The following is a 20,441-nucleotide window of genomic DNA, read 5'->3' as shown; positions in this document are numbered from 1 at the left end:
ATACATTCAAAACTCATTAATGCAACCGCTACAACTATGCTTTCTTTTTCGAAAATGCTTTTAATAAAAAGTGCTGGTGTATAAAATACAGGCCTACGACCCAGTGGACCGGCCACGGAGCAGATTGGAACTGTACATAAGAAGGACAAAGTTGGTGGTAATTCATTGCATAAAGTGCGGCAGTGCAATAAAATCGTATAAAACTTTACTACAGAGCAAGCATGATGCATGTCAAGGATTCAGTCATATTTAATTAATTCATTATCCATGTGCTCGTTCACTGTCTAAATTACACCAATTCATTGTTCCCATTCATAATAAGTACCCACCCTAAATCAGTTCATTGTTAAAACACATGATCAATATCTGTATTGCTTTCTTCTCTAAGCACATAATCACTATCCATCTTATCGACTTTCATTGTCCAAAAATGCATACATATCTCAGAGCACCAATATTCGAACAATCCGGGCGAACAGGGAGTTCGAAAGTTCCGTTTTCGTGTATCGGCGCCATTTTGGGCGAGGTCAGGCAGGTTCCGGTATAGTCAGAATGTCTCCGATGACTCATGGTTGGACCAGAACCTTCTGTTGGCAGTTCAAGATGTTTTTCGCAATGTGGTAACAGTCTAACAAATGGACCATCAGTCAAAGAGTGGGGAGGGCAACAACAAGTTTCCTACCGGGTCATTCTGGCGTTCCACCGGAACTGAACAAGTCTGTACTTTGGCTGTGTTTTAGCCATTTCCAAACTGAGGCTGGCGCCGGCAGGAGCGTGTCGATGTCGCGGGTCCCAATGAGGGGGGACGGGGGCACCCATGCAGAGGGGTCGGGGGCCCCCCGGCTCTTATAGAATCTTCAAGGTCGAGGAGAGACGGTATGGGACATGTGCCCGCCCCGGGCAAAAGACCGCTTTTCGATGTGGACCCTCTTTAAGTAAGAGCGTTGGGGTGTCGCTGGAAGCCTCCACCTGGAGGGAGGTGGGGGAGGCTCGTTCGCGTCACCTCCCCCTTCCAGCGACCCCTCGCCGATCCTCGGCTCCGCCGTTTCGATATTGGCCGTGCCGGCTATTGAAGATGGGGGGGGGGGGGGTGGTCGGTGGCTGAGGCAAGACAGCCCCCCCCCCTTTTTGACATGTGGCGGGACTACCTGTAACTGTCCAGGCGTTGTCGTGTGGCTGGGCTACCTGCAACTTCCAGGCGTGGACATGTGGCGGGACTACCTCCAACTCTCCAGGAATTTGAAATGTGGCGGGACTACCTGTAACTATCCAGGCGTCGGCATGTGGCGGGACTACTTGCACTTGTCCAGGCGTTGACATGTGGCGGGACTACATGTAAGCGCCGCCGCTCTTGTTTGTGGCTTCGGCCTTCTTCGCGGGCCGGTCCAGGCGAGAGACAGAGGGGGGGGGGTGGTCGGTGGCTGAGGCAAGACAGCCCCCCCCCCCGTGGCCAGCAGGGCAGCAGAAGAGGAGAGAAGGAGAGGCCATCACCGTTTTCTGGGCCGTCCGCCCCACAGCCTCCCCTTCCGACTGCGTCCAGGCGAGCCCCGCATGCCTCGAGGCCTCGCCTACCGGATGGGCGTATCCGCGGACCTGTGGCACTTCGGGAGTTTCCGGAATGGGGGTAGGTGCCTATTGATTTGTATCTATTTCATGTGACCGTTATTTGGGCGTGGTGGGCAATGAGGCAGACATGTTTAGGGCAGGAATAGGCAACGGAACCTAGCTACCTCGTGGCTTGCCTTGGTGTCAAGCTTGTCTTCCCTCGCCATTTTTACGTTTCTTATTACGGGTTATTTCCAACGTTTCTTATTTTATTTTTAGCGAAGTTGATAACTCCTCAGTGGCCTACTGATTTCGCTCAACTCCTTTTCTTGTATTTTATGCCATAACCTATTATAAGCTATAGCGACTAGTCCACACTTAATGAACAGGTCCTTATTAGGTGTGCCCTCCAGTGGAGCTGGATGGTTCGACTCTAATAAGCGGTCCGGGCTAAACAGGCTACCAACCAATGGGGAGAAGATAGGCATGACGGATTACAACGGGGACAAAAGTCTGCATTACCTATCTTATCACGGCGGGCAAAGACTAGGCAGAATATTTCTATTCTCCGTTGTTTGGCGGCGGTGAATACCTCAAACGAACCAATACCGAACACTTAATGTACGGTCAATCAAACCAATCAGTGGGGAGAATAAGTGGGCACGAAAAGTTATCGTTACCCACTCTTTCTCTACCTGCAAAGAGAGACCTTGTTCCTCCCTGTTTGCAGACAAAGAATCTCCAGACAATAATCCACGAACGGTAGTTCGGGAAACAGTGGGGGAGAAAGATAAGCACGACGGATTACAATGGGGACAAAAGTCTGCGTTACCTATCCTTCACTGCTTGCAGAGAGAGAGCCTGTTGTTTTCTCCGTTTGCAGACAGTGAATCTCCAGAGGGTTTCAACAAAGCGTAATACTAGTATTATCCAAAACAATCATTTCACAATTTGTCGCATTTACGCGACCTTACCCGGACCGGACCGTGTGGGCAGTTCTTCGCCTTCCTCCTTCCAGCGCCCGATCGTTCTCTTACTCCATGATTTTACCGCAGCAGTCCTGTGGGATTCCAGTCAGGACAGTAGGTCACTCGAGAGAGGTCCGTTCGGAATTGGTGAAGTTCATTCAATCGGCAGCCGGACGAGGGCCCTCTCAAGGCAGGTATACTCCGATCATTTGGATGTTCACCTCATCGTCTGGATCTCTCTCATTGGACCTTATGTCACTGATGGACCCCGCGTTGGGACGCCAATTGTGGAAAATGAGCCCGCATTGCTATCGATGCCCAGGCTGCTGGCGCAAGACGCCTCTTAGTTCCCATTCTGAATAGTTACCAAATAAAGAGATGGGCGCTGGATGCAGGAATCAAGAACAGAGTTTAATTCTCATGAGGAGAGCCAGTCATTTCAGACACGAAACAAGGTGTCATCGGGAGGTGCTCTAACAAGTGAGCTGAGACTCCGTCTTTTATACCTTGCAAAATACTTGGCATTACAAGCAGGACATTGTGTAACAAAAGAAAAGATAACCCCATAATCCTCGTGTCAATCCTACCCCACATGTGTTCACAATAGGGACCCTTGACCTGCTGATAGGAGAGGGGGCAATGACGCAGCTGAATGTTCCGCTGATTATTAGGATGTGTGCGCCTGATCGTAGCCCAGGGGGTGGGGAGACCAGGATCAATAGTGAGTCCTTTGAAGGGGAGTGACTTCATACAATAAAGTGCAGTGAATGGTATCCTCTGGCTCAGGCGATGGCCTCGGACATGTGTGGTCAGTCGGACTCGGGGGAAGGGGTCATCAAAGGAGTGGCATTCATGCCGCGTGGACAATCGAGCACGGAGGGAGTGCTGGTCAACAGAGGGGTATTCATGGAGGGAAAGGAGGTGTTGGTCAGGCGCGGCCGTGACTCCCAAGGACAGGGTCTTGTAGAAGAAGGTTTATGACTTGCCCGTGTGAGGGAGAAGGGGAAGGGGGAGCCAGGGTGTGCACAGAGACAGAGTCGCACAGAGAGAGAGAGAGAGAGGTCTTATGACCCGTACATGAGAGAACAGGGGCAGTCAGATACAGCTGGGGGGGCTATGTCAGCGGAGGCGAAGGATGCTTCTTCAAGAGGGAAAGGGGGGGGGTTTGCGTGGGTCAAGCAGAAGGGCTGCCTTTCGGGGCAGGGTCGCGCAAAAGGGAGAGGGTTTCATGGTTTATGCACGAGAGAGAGAGTTCGAATACACGCAGAAGGGAAGCCGGTGAGTCTAATCTTAGGCGGGCAAAAGGCCAGGGTGCCTAAAAATGGCTGTCATGTACACTGGAGTACAGGCCTTCGCTGGCAGTGGGATGTAGTTAATGCTTTACGGTATTCATGGTATGCGCAGGGAGAGGAGTGGGAAAAAGGGAAATGAATGCTGTTTATGTACATCAAGTTCTTCAATTTCCACACGTTAATGTATACATCCATAAAAGTTAATAAAATATTTTATAATTAAATAATGTGTTTAATTTTAGATTTTTATCAACATATTATATGTATTAATATGTTTAACTATTGTAAAAAATGTAATCTAACATTTTTTTGTAAGGGGTTTTATTTTAAGTTTTTACCTCCATTATTTTCTTGGGGAGGGTGTTGCAGTATCAGAGGTTGGTCATGAGTGGTGCTGGAATTACCAGGAACACAGGGGAAGCTCGTCCTCATGGATGTTGGTTGGGGCTCCACTTTCCTTGTTTTCTGTCACACTATTACGCTAATGGTGAATAATATAGTATTCACTATTAGTGTAATAAAGAATGGTGTGCAATTAGCTGGAATATGACCCTCACTGGCAGCTGAGGTTAGTAAAAAAATACTTATAAATGTATGTTGTGTGCGTGCTTGTGGATGGAAGTTTGTTTATGTGAAAGAAGTGTGTGTATGTGCAAGCATTTGTGTGTGAGTGAGTGAAAGTAAAGGGCAAATGGGATGTGATGTCATTTCCATTCCACACACACACTAACCCCAGCAATGCTGCTGAGGGTGGGAACCAGAGGCGCGGGGCCAAAGGGCGAGCCAGCCTCCCCTACCTCATGAATACACAAAAGTAGTCTGCCCTTAGAAGCAATTTCTATGTTTATCTACAGAGTTCTGTAAAGATGCACTACCAGTGGGGGCATCTCAAAAAAAGTTACGGACTGGCCTCACACACCGCCCGGTGTCATGCTTCATCATCGGCTATCCTCGCCCTCTAAAAACTTGGTTTGATAGAGGGCGGGCATACACCTGGAGACAGGGATGCACTTCTAAATCTAAATAATGGCCGTGGGGCAGTGATACGTGATTTAAAAACCATTACATTAGTCCATGTGCTATGCTTTATTCAAATGGTAAATGTATGGTGGTTAAAAACGAAGTGAACAGTGGTGTGGGATATTATTCTCCCTTCACCGTATGAGATGTGGTCGACATGTTTCTGCTGAGGTGTCCCCGAAGGGTAGGTAGCATTCTTCAGGACCTAAAAAGGGGGGAAAGGGGGGTTGTATACCCTATGTATCCACTTCCTTTTAACTAGTGAAAAAATGGAAGGAAAATCCTGTCGCTAGATCAGGGGAGGTGTTAAAAAACACCATGTAGATGGATATTTCCCTCTTGGTATAGTACCTCTGAGAGTAACTCTGTAGAGAAAGGAAAAACAAAGACAAAACATACAAACCAACCGTGTGAGTATGTAAACAAATAGATTATAAACATCATCCATCCCGCGTCATACCTATAGCGCGCGTGGTGGTGTGAAGTGGTCTTTATGAGACACGTGGCAGGTGCAACGTGTACTCACACCGTTAAAAAGTTGTTGTAAACCAACTCTTACCCTGTATTTCTACCCTGGTGTTGAGTCAGCTTTGGAACCACTTTCCCAGTTCTGCGACTTGTTCTTGAAGCCGATTGTACAGAAATCTCGATCCTACCTTAGAGACACCAAAGATGTACTTTGCGATCTTCGAGACCTGGACATAGATGCAAGCAACAACATGTTCATAACCATGGACATTGAAGCGCTCTATACGAGCATACCCCAGAGGCGTACTCTGGAGGTGGAGGAACAGATTCTACTGGACCAGGATTGGACATATGTGACACCCACGCATTTCATTATGGAGTGTGCCGAACTAGCACTTACAGAGATTTATTTTGGAGTTTGAGGACACCCCGTACCTTCAAGTGGGCAGCACATCCATGGGCAGCACCTTCATGCCAAGCATAGCATGTCTGTACGTACACCGCTTTGAGGAGCGCCACATCTTTAACGCCTCAAACCCCTTCACACCTCAGATGAAGACATGGAAACGGTACATAGATGACATTTTTGTCATCTGGCGAGGTACCAAGGATGAGGCAACACGCTTCGTGGAGTGGGTCAACGGCATTGACCCCCACCTCAGGTTCACACATACCATCGACAAAAATCAGGCTGTTTTCTTGGATCTGGATATAACCTTAACATCAGAAGGAATATCCACAAAAGTCTTCACTAAACCAACAGACAAGAACAGTTTATTAATGTACGACAGCTACCACCCGAGGGCCCTCCATGAGAGTCTTCCTGTAGGCCAATTCCTGGGGATTCAAAGGAACTGTTCTGAGATAGATACATTCCAGATACAGGCAGAACAACTAGAGACAAAACTCCTGGAGAGACATTACCCCAAGAAGATGGTTAAACAGGCATGGAAAAGAGATAAGAATAAAAACTGGGATGCCCTTTTGGAGACAACACAAAAAGAAAAGAAAGACCGCCTGGTCTGTTACAAAATACACACCTGTCTCGAACAGGATCCAGAACATTATAAAGAAAAAATGGGCCATCTTAAACAGCGGGAACAAGAAGTGGGGACCCCCACTATTCGCATACAAATGGAGTAGGAACTTGAGGGACACCTTGGTACATTCCAAAACTCCAACGATCAAATTGAGAATCAGATGACTCTGTGGAGCCAACCGAGAACAACGGGCCAGTACCCATGTGGCAACTGTGTGTGCTGCCGGCTGACCACCACAACAAAAGAAGTCGACATAGGTACAGAGAGACCCTGGAAGCTAAAACATTTCAGCAACTGCAATACAGAAGGTGTGGTGTACCTCCTATCCTGTCCATGTAACCTGAAGTATGTTGGGATGACCACCTGGAAGGTGAAGACGTGGATCAGCAAACACCGGAGTACGATTAGGTGCAGGAAGACCAAGACCAAACTGACTAAACATTTCACGAGAAAGGCCACAACGACCTGGACCTCAGATGGGTGGTGCTTGAGGTTATGAATAAACAAAAGACTGATATCTCTGGACAACTCCACATCCGAGAACAGTGCTGGGTATACAGGCTTCGCAGCGATGATAAAGGCTTGAATGATGAGATACCACGGCTGCAACTTGCGAAATAGAAAATGTATAGAATTAACCATGCACACCTTCTTTAGTCAACAACCAACTCCAAGAAAGCTGGACTATTCTCTACTGCTACCCTCCTGGTCTACATTATTTTAAGTAGTTCACTAATTGTGGGCCCGTTGTTATGCTCATAAATTTAAACAGATCATGCTGGCATGGGTGTAGGAAGGTGGATACCTGACTATGGTTACCCCAGATTTTTTGCCTAGTGTTTAGCTGGTTTTCAACTTAGTTGGCCTGGGATCCTGCTAATCAGGGCCCCAGGCTATCTGCTCTCTCTTTAAAATGGACTCCATGTACCCTAGGTACATCTCCAATTGGATACTGGGTCACCTTATGAGCCCCTGTACAGTGTACTATAGGTACCCATGGCATAGGTGCATCCAAGGCCTACCAGGGGCTGCAGCATGTATTATGCCACCCCTGGCTGGCCACCCAAATTGACACAACTGGCTGATCACTCAGCTGGGGCAAGGTGGTGTAATCACCCTTTGCTTTAGATATAGTATACCTATACACATGTATATGTATAGGCATTTATATAGCGCACTACTTACCCGTAGGGTCCCAAGGCGCTTTGACCGCTGCGAAACCCTTCCTGGCTTCCCTGAGAGATGGTCCCTTAATGGGTATCTCCAGGGTGAGACCAGGCATCCCCGGCGGTCTGGTGGGGCCGTTAGTGAAGATGAGGCAAGCTAATGCCCAGAGTTGCCGAGTGTGATCGCTGATCAGAGTGGGCACCGAGGCGAGAGAATTATCGAGTCCGCTGACCCTAATCCAGAAACCTGCCGCGCCGGGAATCGAACCCTGGTCCCGGGCCGTCCTCTGCTCTCGGGTCTGCCGCCTCTAACCAGTGAGCCACACTACTTCATCTACATATGCACCTACAAGTCACTCCTATGGCAGGCCTTAACAATCCTGGAGGCAGAGTGCTTGGTTTTATGTGAGATGGTGCTCTAGCATGAGCTGAGCTTGTCTGCAGCTTTTGGAACCATGTCCTTATAGCTGTTCTAGGATATGGCCATACCATATACTCTAAAGTGCATTATGAACCTCCCGGTTAAATACTAACTATGGTTTGGCTTTATCAAAACATGTCGAGTAAGGTGTCATACGATTTGGAATACTACCCCCTCGCCAGTCCTGATGACGGGGGTGGCATTCCACCCTTCTAGAGGGAGAAGACATGTTGTTCCTACTATTCCCGGTTAAAGTTAACCAGAGCCTCAGCATCACAAAATGGATGCTGCTGCCACAGACACACGTCTGACCTCCTGCTGCTGGGAGTCCTTCCAGCGAGGGAGGCTTGGACAATGGGTTTCCTGCCTTGGGAGGTGCTAGCACCACCCCAGACAGGATTTTGTGTATTGGGACAGGGAGGGCCGAAAGCAATGAGACACTGCCTGGGGCACACAAGGTGTCCCATGCATGGGCCAGTTCAAACCGGTGCTGGGGCACTCCAGCCCCAGCTCTGGCACGAAACTGGACAAAGGGAAAAGGGTGTAACCACCCCCTTCCCTGGCCCCACCCATAGGAGGGACCTAGCAGGTAATCCAGCCCCTAAGTTTGGTATAAAGGTAGAAGCTGAGTCTCAAGACTTGAGATTAATCCTGACTGAAACTTTGAAATGAAACTCTGGACCTTCGACGATCTACTTGAAGAAGACGACTGAAAAATCTCCCTTGTGGTCAAGGAGTGACCACCCTGCACAAGCAGGCACCATCCAGCGATCAACGGCTTGCTTTTTCACCACCTCCCGCCAGAGCCCAGAGCCTGACCAGAACCAGATTCCCAGACATCCAACAGCCCGATCCTCAGTCCCTGCAAAGCTGAGACCCCTGGAGGCGACGAGAGACGTGGGACCGGCCATCTTGAAAAGTCTGTGACCTGCTAACTGTGCAGCCCCCGAGGACTCCTTGAAGCTGTGCATTGGGGATTGAGAAGCCCCTGCCCCGAGCAGCATTTGCACCAAAGATCATCCCTGCACACTCCACGAGTTCTGCGTGGGGCCCTTTTGCATTTTCCTGTTCGACGCGTCTGCCCGGTCACTTTCCCGTTCGCTAGTGCCCATTTTGGCAACTATCCTCTGAATCTACACCACTGGTCTGGTTGCTCCAGGCTAGCCCTTGCTTCCCTCAAAAGAAGCTGCCCCTCAGACCTTGCTGGTCTGAGTAAGAAGCCTACATTGTATCCTGCGTGGGTTGCCTTTGCCAAGGCTTGTTGACTCCAATCCTGAAGCCGACACTGCCGACAGCGAGAACCTTTGTGGGTCAGTCTGTGCCTCACTCCTGGTCATCGTCGACGCCTCCTGGTCCACGTGGCTGCAGAGACAAGCTTCCCATTAGCACCTAATTGCTTCGCGACATCGCCTGGTTCCTTCCTGGTTCCTTTCTGGTCACTGGCTTGTGACCCAGACTCTGTCCCCTCTGCTTTCAGGTCCTCTACATCTTTGATCCACCCTTGGATTCCACCCGGACTCTTCTCTCCTGGCCGCATGCAGTATCTTTTCTCCAAGGCTCCATAGAACTCCACGACGAAACCCGACACACTTTGGGACCTATGCACCCTCTTCCTGTGGGTTAGGTAACGCGAGTACTGCAGTGCTTCTGTAAAGAGTAACTCTCCTGGTGTCCTAGTTTCAAGTGGTTAGCTTCTAGTCCAGTCGGAAGACTCCCAAACCTTTAACTTTCTATTTTTACGCACCCATTGACTTCTATGTGTGCACATGTGTGCCTTTAGACACTGCACACGCATCCCATGGGCCTCCTGCTCCCTAACCATTGTTAGTCCAGTGTAGCCCAAGCGATTCCCAAGGCCCTAGGCCTTACCATCGTTCATGACGTGGTACTTATACCACTTTTTTTAGTATATGGTTTAGCGGGCCACCCGGCCCTATCCATATTTGTGCAACTTTTGTATGTTATATTAAGTTACTTTTTATGCGCCTGTGCTTCTGTGCTCATAAAGAGTTCAGGGGATTGTTTTAGAAATACATACATATATATTTTGAATATATATCCTGTGTGGTGCCCTTTCATTTGGTATTAAAGGGATTGCATATGGTAAAACAGCTGGCTTCACATGCCCTCTTGAGTTTAGCCTAAGACTGCTTTGTCCATGCTACCTCTAGGATAGCTGGTCTATAAGGTTGACTTTACAACCATCACCATAAGGGTTGTTTGGACTGGTGCAAGGTGCTCACTAGAATAGTGAACATCATATACCAGGCCAACTTCTCACATTGGTGTGCAGCGGTTGGGATTTGAGTTTGCTATTGTTTTACCAATTGTAATCTTTGCAATATCATTTGAAAGATCACATAGGTACCTATAGGTACATATAACAAGACTTAGAATAGTTCTACTGAACTTAGTTGTTGTAGAGCAAAGGGCCTAGCACACCCTGACTACAACTTCTAGAGCGGTTTAGTAGGAAAACACTTAGTGTAGGTAGGTGCATCACATACACCTCACTAGTGAATGTCTGGCACAGGAGAGCCCAGTGGACTCCAACCTGTGGACAGTAACCCTCCCAAGGTACCCTCCAAATTTTCTATCCTCAGTTTCAAGGAACTGAGACACTTGTGTACAACAAGAAAGCTGAAGCAAGAGGCTAACCCTACCCTTCAGCAACTCCTAGAGCTCTTAGATGAGTCTGAAGCTCTAAAAACCTCAGGTACAGGCCCTACAGGGAATACAGATAAGGTCCTACCCTCTTCAGATGATGCCACTGACCCCCCTGTCATAGAAGATGATGAGGATGAGGTTGAGGAAGAATCTGGTAGCCAGGTCCAAGTAAGGAGACTTAGCCAGGCTAACTTAAGCCAATTTGGGGCTGTGAATGGGATAGCCCCATTCAGGCCTTTAAGTGGGCTTAGTCAGAGGTATAGGAGGGATAGGTCTCACTCAGGTGATTCCCGTCACTCCAATGCTTCTAGGGGTTCTCAGAGGGGAATGACATCTCCTCAGAGGAGAGAACACCAGGGTAGGATGAGGGAAGTCAATCTCAGAATTGAGAGAGAGCAACTTGCCCTAGCCAAGGAAAAACATGCTTTTAAGAGAGAAAGGAAGTTAGGTTGGCTAGAGCCCACTGGTGGCGGCAATATCCCTAAGGATAAAGACAGGTCCTATGACAACAGACACCTGAGTAAGATTGTGCCCCCCTACAAAGATGGGGATGACATCCACAAGTGGATAACTGCTTTGGAGAGAGCCTGCAAAGTACAGCAGGTACCCCAAAGTCAGTGGGCAGCAATCCTGCGGCTCTCCATTTCCGAAAAAGGTAGAGATAAGCTCCTCACAGTTAGTGATGATGATGCTAACAATTACACTGTCCTGAAGAGTGCTCTGATTGGTGGGTTTGGCTTAACCACTGAACAGTACAGGTTGATGTTCAGGGATACCCAGAAGACACAGACTCAGGACTGGACTGGTTTTGTAGATTGTGCTACTCAGGCTCTGGAGGGCTGGTTATTGGGCAGCAAAGTACATGATTATAAAGGATTGTATAATTTGATTATGAGGGGCCAGATCCTTAGTAATTGTCAAAACCAGCTTCTACACCAGCACCTGGTGGACTCAGATCTGACCTCTCCCCAAGAATTGAGTCAGAGGGCAGATAAATGGGTCAGAACCAGGATTAGGCCTAGAAATCAGTGTATTGACCAGAAGAAAGATTCTACCAAGCCTCAAGAGAAAGGTGGGGATAAATCTAAAGACAAGACTTCCCCAGGGCCCCAAAACTCCAATGATGGGGGTGGGTCCCAAAACACTTCCTCTAACCTGAAGAATCCTTATTGCCATGACTGTAAAAAGCCTGGCCACTGGAAGACTGACAGCAGTTGCCCAAAGGCCAACAATAAGGAGAACATACCCCCCAAGTAATACTCCCATACCTCCTGTTACTATCAGAAGTAATCCCCCAGGTGATGGGAGTGCCCCCAGGAATTTGGCTGGGTTTACTTTGGGAGCTCAGGTGGACTCTGGCCTAACCAGGTCCCCTAACTTAGCTACTCTTGTCTGTGAAAATGGCATTGCCAACTTCACTGCTTGTCCCAACACTTTGGGCAAGTACAGGCAGGAGCCCCACATCAATGGCCAGAAAGTTAAAGCCTACAGAGATACAGGGCTAGCATTACTATGGTGACTGACAGTCTAGTTCCCTCAGGAGAACTTTTACCTGGGTTCACCTACCAGGTGATCAACATTGATGGAGTGCAAAAAGATCATCCCATGGCGGTAGAAAAACTCAGCTGGGGAGGTGTCACTGGCCCTAAGAGAGTGGCAGTGACTTCAAACTTGCCTGTAGATTGTCTACTGGGGAATGATCTAGAGATCTCAGCCTGGCCTGAGGTAGAACAAGAAGCCCATTCCAAAATGGTAGGCCTTCCCGAAAAGGTTAGTGGGGCTGTGATGGCCACAGCCCCAACCCAAGCAGAATTCCATCCTAAAGAGGTTAGAAGGCCTGTGATTGTCACAGCCCAAGCTCAGGCAGACTTCCCTGAAAAGGTTGGCAGGGCTGTGATGGTCACAGCCCACACCCAAACAGAGTTCCTTCCTGAAAAGGTTGGTAGGGCTGTGATGGTCATAGCCCAAACTCAAACAGATTTTAGTGTTGTGAAGCCTGAAACTATGGATCACTCCACTCAAACAGAGAGCATTGGGGAGGAAGGAAAGTCTCCCCCCCACCAGACATTAGGTGAGAGTCAGCCTCCTCAGGGAACTGACCCTACCCCTTGTGAAGGAACTGCCCCAGAGGTAATCAGGCCTAGCCTGACAGAGCCACTGATGTCAGTGGACCCTTCCAAGGTGGGACCCAGTCTGGAGCAGGCAACCTGCCCCTCTCTACCCTGCCTCAGTCATCCCAGGGCTGCAGAGGTCAGGGAGGCCAGTGGTGGACCCCAAAGGGCCCCCTGTCCACAAGAACCACCCCATCAGCAGATTAGCGGCACCAAAGCTAGCAGCCCTAGCAAGGTGAACATTTCAAAAACTCCTGAGGGATCTCCCTTACACTTAGTTAGGAACCTCCCCCAGATGGATTCTGTTGGGCACAGTCAAACCTGGGACCCAAAGGCCCCAAACCTGACCTGTCCCTCCAGTAAGCCACCAAAAGGGACCCAGCCTCCAGCTTTAGGTAGCTGGAGGTTGACCCTGAGAGCACAGTGCAACTCAGTCAAGGAAAGAAGGGCCTATATGGTGGAAAGTGATTGGAGGAAGCTGAGCCTTACATTAGAGGAGCCTCACTTCAGTACTCCATCTCAACACCAGCCTTTAACTTTTCCAAAACACACCACAGGTAGAGATTCCCTATGGTGGAGACCCTATGATACCCTTAGGGTAAGGGATTGCTTAGTGGACCATGAGACAGGGGGCAACCATGCTAGTGCAGGTACTTCCTTATATGGCCACTTAGGTAATATAGGCTTACCTGGTCAAGGATAGCCTTATCTGCTTTCGGTTGGGGGGGGTGGGGGGGTTGCGTAGGAAGGTGGATACCTGACTATGGTTAACCCAGGTTTTTTGCCTAGTGTTTAGCTGGTTTTCGACTGGGATCCTACTAATCAGGGCCCCAGGCTATCTGCTCTCTCTTTAAAATGGACTCCATGTACCCTAGGTACATCTCCAATTTGATACTGGATCACCTTATGAGCCCCTGTACAGTGTACTATAGGTACCCAGGGCATAGGTGCATCCAAGGCCTACCAGGGGCTGCAGCATGTATTATGCCACCCCTGGCTGGCCACCCAAATTGACACAAATGGCTGTTCACTCAGCTGGGGCAAGGTGGTGTAATCACCCTTTGCTTTAGATATAGTATACCTATATCTAACTTTATATCTAGACATATATACACCTATAAGTCACTCCTATGGCAGGCCTTAACAATCCTGGAGGCAGAGTGCTTGGTTTTATGTGAGATGGTGCTCTAGCATGAGCTGAGCCTGTCTGCAGCTTTCGGAACCATGTCCTTATAGCTGTTCTAGGATAGGGCCATACCATATACTCTTAAGTGCATTATGAACCTCCCGGTTAAATGCTAACTATGGTTTGGCTTTATCAAAACATGTCAAGTAAGGTGTCATACGATTTGGAATGCTACCCCCTCGCCAGTCCTGGCGACGGGGGTAGCATTCCACCCTTCTAGAGGGAGAAGACATGTTGTTCCTACTATTCCCGGTTAAAGTTAACCAGAGCCTCAGCATCACAAAATGGATGCTGCTGCCACAGACACAAGTCTGACCTCCTGCTGCTGGGAGTCCTTCCAGCAAAGGAGGCTTGGACAATAGGTTTCCTGCCTTGGGAGGTGCTAGCACCACCCCAGACAGGATTTTGTGTATTGGGACAGGGAGGGCTGAAAGCAATGAGACACTGCCTGGGGCACACAAGGTGTCCCATGCATGGGCCAGTTCAAACCGGTGCTGGGGCACTCCAGCCCCAGCTCTGGCGCGAAACTGGACAAAGGGAAAGGGGTGTAACCACCCCTTCCCTGGTCTTACCCATAGGAGGGACCTAGCAGGTAATCCAGCCCCTAAGTTTGGTATATAGGTAGGAGCTGAGTCCCAACACTTGAGATTAATCCTGACTGAAACTTTGAAACAAAACTCTGGACCTTCGACGACCTACTTTAAGAAGACGACTGAAGAATCTCCCTGGTGGTCATGGAGTGACCACCCTGCACAAGCAGGCATCATCAGGCGATCAACGGCTTGCTTTGTCGCCGCCTCCCGCCGGAGCCCAAAGCCTGACAAGAACCAGATTCCCAGACATCCAACAGCTCGATCCACAGTCCCTGCAAAGCTGAGACCCTTGGAGGCAACAAGAGACGTGGGACCGGCCATCTTGAAAAGTCTGCGACCTGCTAACTGTGCAGCCCCCAAGGCCTCCTCAAAGCTGTGCATTGGGGATTGAGAAGCCCTTGCCCCGAGCAGCATCTGCACCAAAGATCAGCCCTGCACCCTCCACGGCTTCTGCGTGGGGCCCTTTTGCATTTTCCTGCTCGACGCGTCTGCCCGGTCACTTGCCCGTTGGCTAGTGGCCATTTTGGCAATGATCCTTTGAATCTACACTGCTGGTCTGGTTGCTCCAGACTGGCCCTTGCTTCCCTCAAAAGAAGCAGCCCCTTAGACCTTGCTGGTCTGAGTAAGAAGCCTACATCGTATGCGTGTGTTGCCTTTGCCAAGGCTTGTTGACTCCAATCCTGAAGCGGACACCACCCGACAGCGAGAGCCTTTGTGGGACAGTCCGTGCCTGACTCCTGGTCATCGTCGACGCCTCTTGGTCCACGTGGCTGCAGAGTCAAGCTTCCATTCAGCACCCGATTGCTTCGCGACATTGCCAGGTTCCTTCCTGGTTCCTTCCTAGTCACTGGCTAGTGACCCAGACTCTGTCCCCTCTGCTTTCAGATCCTCTACATCTTCGATCCACCCGGACTCTTCTCTCCTGGCCGCCTGCAGCATCTTTTCTCCAAGGCTCTATAGAACTCCACGACGAAACTGACACACTTTGGGACCTATGCACCCGCCTCCTGTGGAGGATGTAACGCAATTACTGCGGTGCTCCTGTAAAGAGTAACTCTTCTAGTGTCCTAGTTTCAAGTGGTTAGCTTCTAGTCCAGTCGGAAGACTCTCAAACCTTTAACTTTCTATTTTTACGCACCCATTGACTTCTATGTGTGCACACGTGTGCCTTTAGACACTGCACACACATCCCGTGGGCCTCCTGCTCCCTAACCATTGTTAGTCCAGTGTAGCCCCAGCGATTCCCAAGGCCCTAGGCCTTACCATCGTTCGTGATGTGGAACTTATACCACTTTTTTTAGTATATGGTTTAGCGGGCCACCCGGTCCTATCCATATTTGTGCAACTTTTTTATGTTATATTAAGTTACTTGTTATGAGCTTGTGCTTCTGTGCTCCTAAAGAGTTCAGGGGATTGTTTTAGAAATAAATACATATATATTTTGAATATATATCCTGTGTGGTGTCCTTTCATTTGGTATTAAAGGGATTGCATATGGTAAAACAGCTGGCTTCACATGCCCTCTTGAGTTTAGCCTAAGACTGCTTTGTCCATGCTACCACTAGGATAGCTGGTCTATAAGGTTGACTTTACAACCATCACCATAAGGGTTGTTTGGACTGGTGCAAGGTGCTCACTAGAATAGTGAACATCATATACCAGGCCAAATTCTCACAATGGGGAACACATGGTATACAGCGGTTAGCACGCATTTTTTACAACGCGGTGCTGTTACCACGCTACTTTTACCACGCAAGTCGTTACCACGACTTGCGCTGGAGGGCGCTCCAGGATAGTAAATAGTTTAATTTACTATCCAACTCCTTCCCTAGAGTCCACGGGGACTGGAGTTGGAATAGTAAATTAAAAAATTTACTATCCAGCGCCCCTCCACGCAAGTCGTTGTAACGACTTGCGTGGTAAAAGTAGCGTTGTAACGGTACGCATTGTAAAAGTACGCGTGGTACCGTCATATATCCGGAACACATCGGTTTGTGTAAACCCATGTTATCAAGCATAGAAACCAGCTGCAGCAATTACCATCACTGACTATCATTAGTATGTACTTCACACATATAGCAAGTGAGGTACCATTGGCCCGTAATCCCATTATGAACAGAGTAATGTTGCTTTATTTTTTTCACAGTGTTGAGAACTCTTGGGGTATCCCCCCACTTACGGGGAGCCCGAGCGGCCCCTGTTGTAATCCACGCTGGTAGTTATCAGTGCGCAAGCATAAGAGCCATAGCAGAGCAAGCGTCTGACGGAATACACCAAGGCGCATGCGCGGTAGCGGGTTTGCCACTACTTCAGCGCATGCTCAAAATACCGGGAGACTGATCAGACCCGGAAATGAACATGGGCATCCTCATAAACATGGGAGGTAATGTCCTCATAACTGCCTTTGTCTTCCCGAAGGAAGGGGAAGGACCATAACATCGGTATCGGCGCCGTTTGACCAATGCCGAACGTAACCTTTATTGAATACACACCCTCTACTAGGCGGTCAGACTCACACAAGAGGGACACAGGAAACAAACCTCACAAGCCCATTTTTAACTAACTAAAATGGCCTTGGTAGTGTTGGAGGCATGTTTTGACCAATGCCGAACGTAAACCTTTATTGAATACACACCCTCAACCAGGCGGTCAGGCTCCACCAAGAGTGACATAGGAAACAAACCTCACAAACCCATTTTTAACTACCTAAATGGCCTTGGTAGTGTTGGAGGCATGTTTTGACCGATCGGGTGGGGCAATTCACAGTCACGCCTCCTACCAGGCGGTCAGGCAGTCCCGTAGAGGGACACAGGAAACTCGCTTAACGGGCCAAATTAACACTGATTAGCTCACTAATTAGTCACAGCTCTTTAGTATAAAAACCCTCTGAATCTCACCATTTACCATCAGCGGGGAGACAGAGAGGATGCCTCCGAGAAAAACGGTTGGAAGCACTGAAACTAGACAGTGAGATTATGCCTGAAGGAATGCTGGTGTGAACTTGAATGAATAGGTGGGCCATTAGTTCTGGATTTCACCTTTTTAGATTTGCTTTAACTAGGAACCTTGGTCCTGGTTCTTTCTGAATACTGGTGACTAACCCTTAACTACCAGTAGTGATTTTATTTGTTTTTTCCCTACAGAAAGTCTTAGTATGTCCTTCCACCGCAGCCCTCCCATGGAGCGTTTAGGGTAGAAATACAGGTTAAGAGTTGGTTTACAACCACTTTTTAACGGTGTGAGTACACGTTGCACCTGCCACATGTCTCATAAAGACCACTTCACACCACCACGCGCGCTATAGGTATGACGCAGGATGGCTGATGTTTATAAACTATTTGTTTACATATTCACACGGTTGGTTTGTATGTTTTGTCTTTGTTTTTCCTTTCTCTACAGAGTTACTCTCAGAGGTACTATACCAAGAGGGAAATATCCATCTACATAGTGTTTTTTAACCCCTCCCCTGATCTAGCGACAGGATTTTCCTTCCATTTTTTCACTAGTTAAAAGGAAGTGGATACATAGGGTATACAACCCCACCCTTTCCCCCCCTTTTTTAAGTCCTGAAGAATGCTACATACCCTTCGGGGACACCTAAGCAGAAACATGTCGACCACATCGAGAATAATATCCCATACCACCGTTCACTTCGTTTTTAACCACCATACAGTTACCATTTGAATAAAGCATAGCACATGGACTAAATGGTTTTTAAATCACGTATCACTCCCTCACGGCCATCACTTAGATTTAGAAGTGCATCCCTGTCTCCAGGTGTATGCCCACCCTCTATCAAACCAAGTTTTTAGAGGGCGAGGATAGCCGATGATGAAGCATGACACCGGGCGGTGTATGAGGCCAGTCCGTAACTTTTTTTGAGATGCCCCACTGGTAGTGCATCTTTACAGAACTCTCTAGATAAACATAGGAATTGATTCAAGGGACAGCCCACTTTTGTGTATTCATGTCATTTCTAGTACCCCAGGCATTTTGATGAATTGACATTCATGTGCTGAAGCCATCTGAAACTTGCAATTGCCAGATTGCCTGGCTAAGCAATAATGACGTCACCAGAGATGTTTCAATCATTTACAATGAACATTGCTGGTGAAACAAAGGGCATTTTTTTAATAAACCGAATCATTTGCTGCAGTTCCAAGCAGGTTGCTTTCTCTACTAGATTATTCTCAGTCCCTTCAAAGTTCCACGACTTGGATCCCTTATTGTCTTTAAAAAATATACGTGTTTAATGAAAAAAAAAATCTCCCAAAGTTCTGCAAAGTATAACTGGTTGATTCATAATTGATTAAGTTCACTGTTTGGACGTCTAATTATTTGTCTTTGATATCGACCGCATGAAAAAAGTCACCTTTGACCCCATCCAGAGCGCTGATGCTCACCACAGGCGAGTGCTCAGAAGCCCAGGGGAACATGAGTCACCCGCAGCACTGTTATGTACTCAATCATTTTTTAAGCTAGAAATCAATGCGCCTCACCAAAAACACACACAGCTCCCCCTTGCCATGGTAAACAGACAATACATCAATCTCCAATTACTAACCTTCTGACACATTGATCACGAATTAAAGAATATGTAAACACAATTTGTTGTGAGTCGCCTGTGCTCGAACCGGGGCCTGACAGCCTATATTTTTCATCTGCTGATTGGTGCTTTTTCTCTTTTTCTCACTCTGCTTCGATTCTCTTTTAAATACTGTTGAAAGATTTCGCTCCTTCAACCAAAGGCCATGTTTGTTACTTCTTTCATCAAATATCTGGAAATTGTATTTTATAACTCCACTGGCCTTGCAATCCAGGGGCCTCATTTATGAAAAGTGACGCATCACTGCGTGAAAACAGCGATGCGTCACTTTTCACTGCGCACTCCTTGCGACATTCCTGATGCGTCATATTTAATGTATGACGCATCATGTCGCAAGGAGTTACAGATACGTCAGTATTTCTGACGTATCTGTAAGCGCAAAAGTGACGCATTGCTGGAGTGTGTCACAAAAGTGACGCAACTCCAGCAATGCGTCCTTTCACATGGGGAAAGCCCCATGTGAAAGGGCTTGCGTCAGTCTTACGCGTACTGTGAGGCAGGCGCAAGATTTTGACCCAACAGCGTCCTAAAAGTGACGCAGTGAAATCTCATAGATTTCACTGCGTCACTATTACGAGGCTTTTTGCGGGGGAACGCCCCCTCTGCATACATTATACCTGACGCAGGTATAATGTGGCGCAGGGGTTTAAAAAGTGACGCATCTACCTAGATGCGTCACTTTTTAAATATAGCGCAACAAGGCGCATTTTTACACCGCTGCTGCGTCACAAAAAGTGACGCACCGGCGGCGCAAAACTGACGCAAGGCCTTCATAAATAAGGCCCCAGGCTCTTAATGACTCCCACAAGCAGCGAACTATAACTTGATGTTCCTTCAATTGTGTCTAATCATAGTTTTAAAAATAAAAAAATGCAATAACTTGGACATATTAACAACAACAACATAAACAAACAATGATTATAATAACAATAGTAAATACACAAATAAAAATAATGAATTGTTAAAAGAACATTTACTACTGCTGATCTTTCGGTAAGAAGTTATTTTTCCATTTACTGCCATACCTCGGTCTCCTAATATTCTGTCTTCGCTACTAGAGTGCTAGGAGGAAATGGCTCTTCCCTTTGTTTAGGGTCTTAAATACAATAATGGGAAGGGATCCTCTGTTACTTCAATGAAATACCTTTGTGTTCCTTTGCTTTTTCTAAGTTTTCAAATTCTGCCTGGCAGATTGGAGGGAAATTTCTGAACTTGTAATCACATGTGATTATTATTTGAGGAAATCTTTTATGTATGCTAGGGTTATCATGGATATCGATTGAGCAAAATGCCACGAGTAGCGGAAGTGACATCACACTCCACGACTCCACACCTCCACACCTCATGACTTCTTAGGA

The sequence above is a fragment of the Lissotriton vulgaris genome, chromosome 4_1, assembly GCF_964263255.1.
Source record: "Lissotriton vulgaris chromosome 4_1, aLisVul1.2, whole genome shotgun sequence".
NCBI classification, from domain to species: domain Eukaryota; kingdom Metazoa; phylum Chordata; class Amphibia; order Caudata; family Salamandridae; genus Lissotriton; species Lissotriton vulgaris.
Note: the sequence above shows the minus strand (reverse complement) of the source record.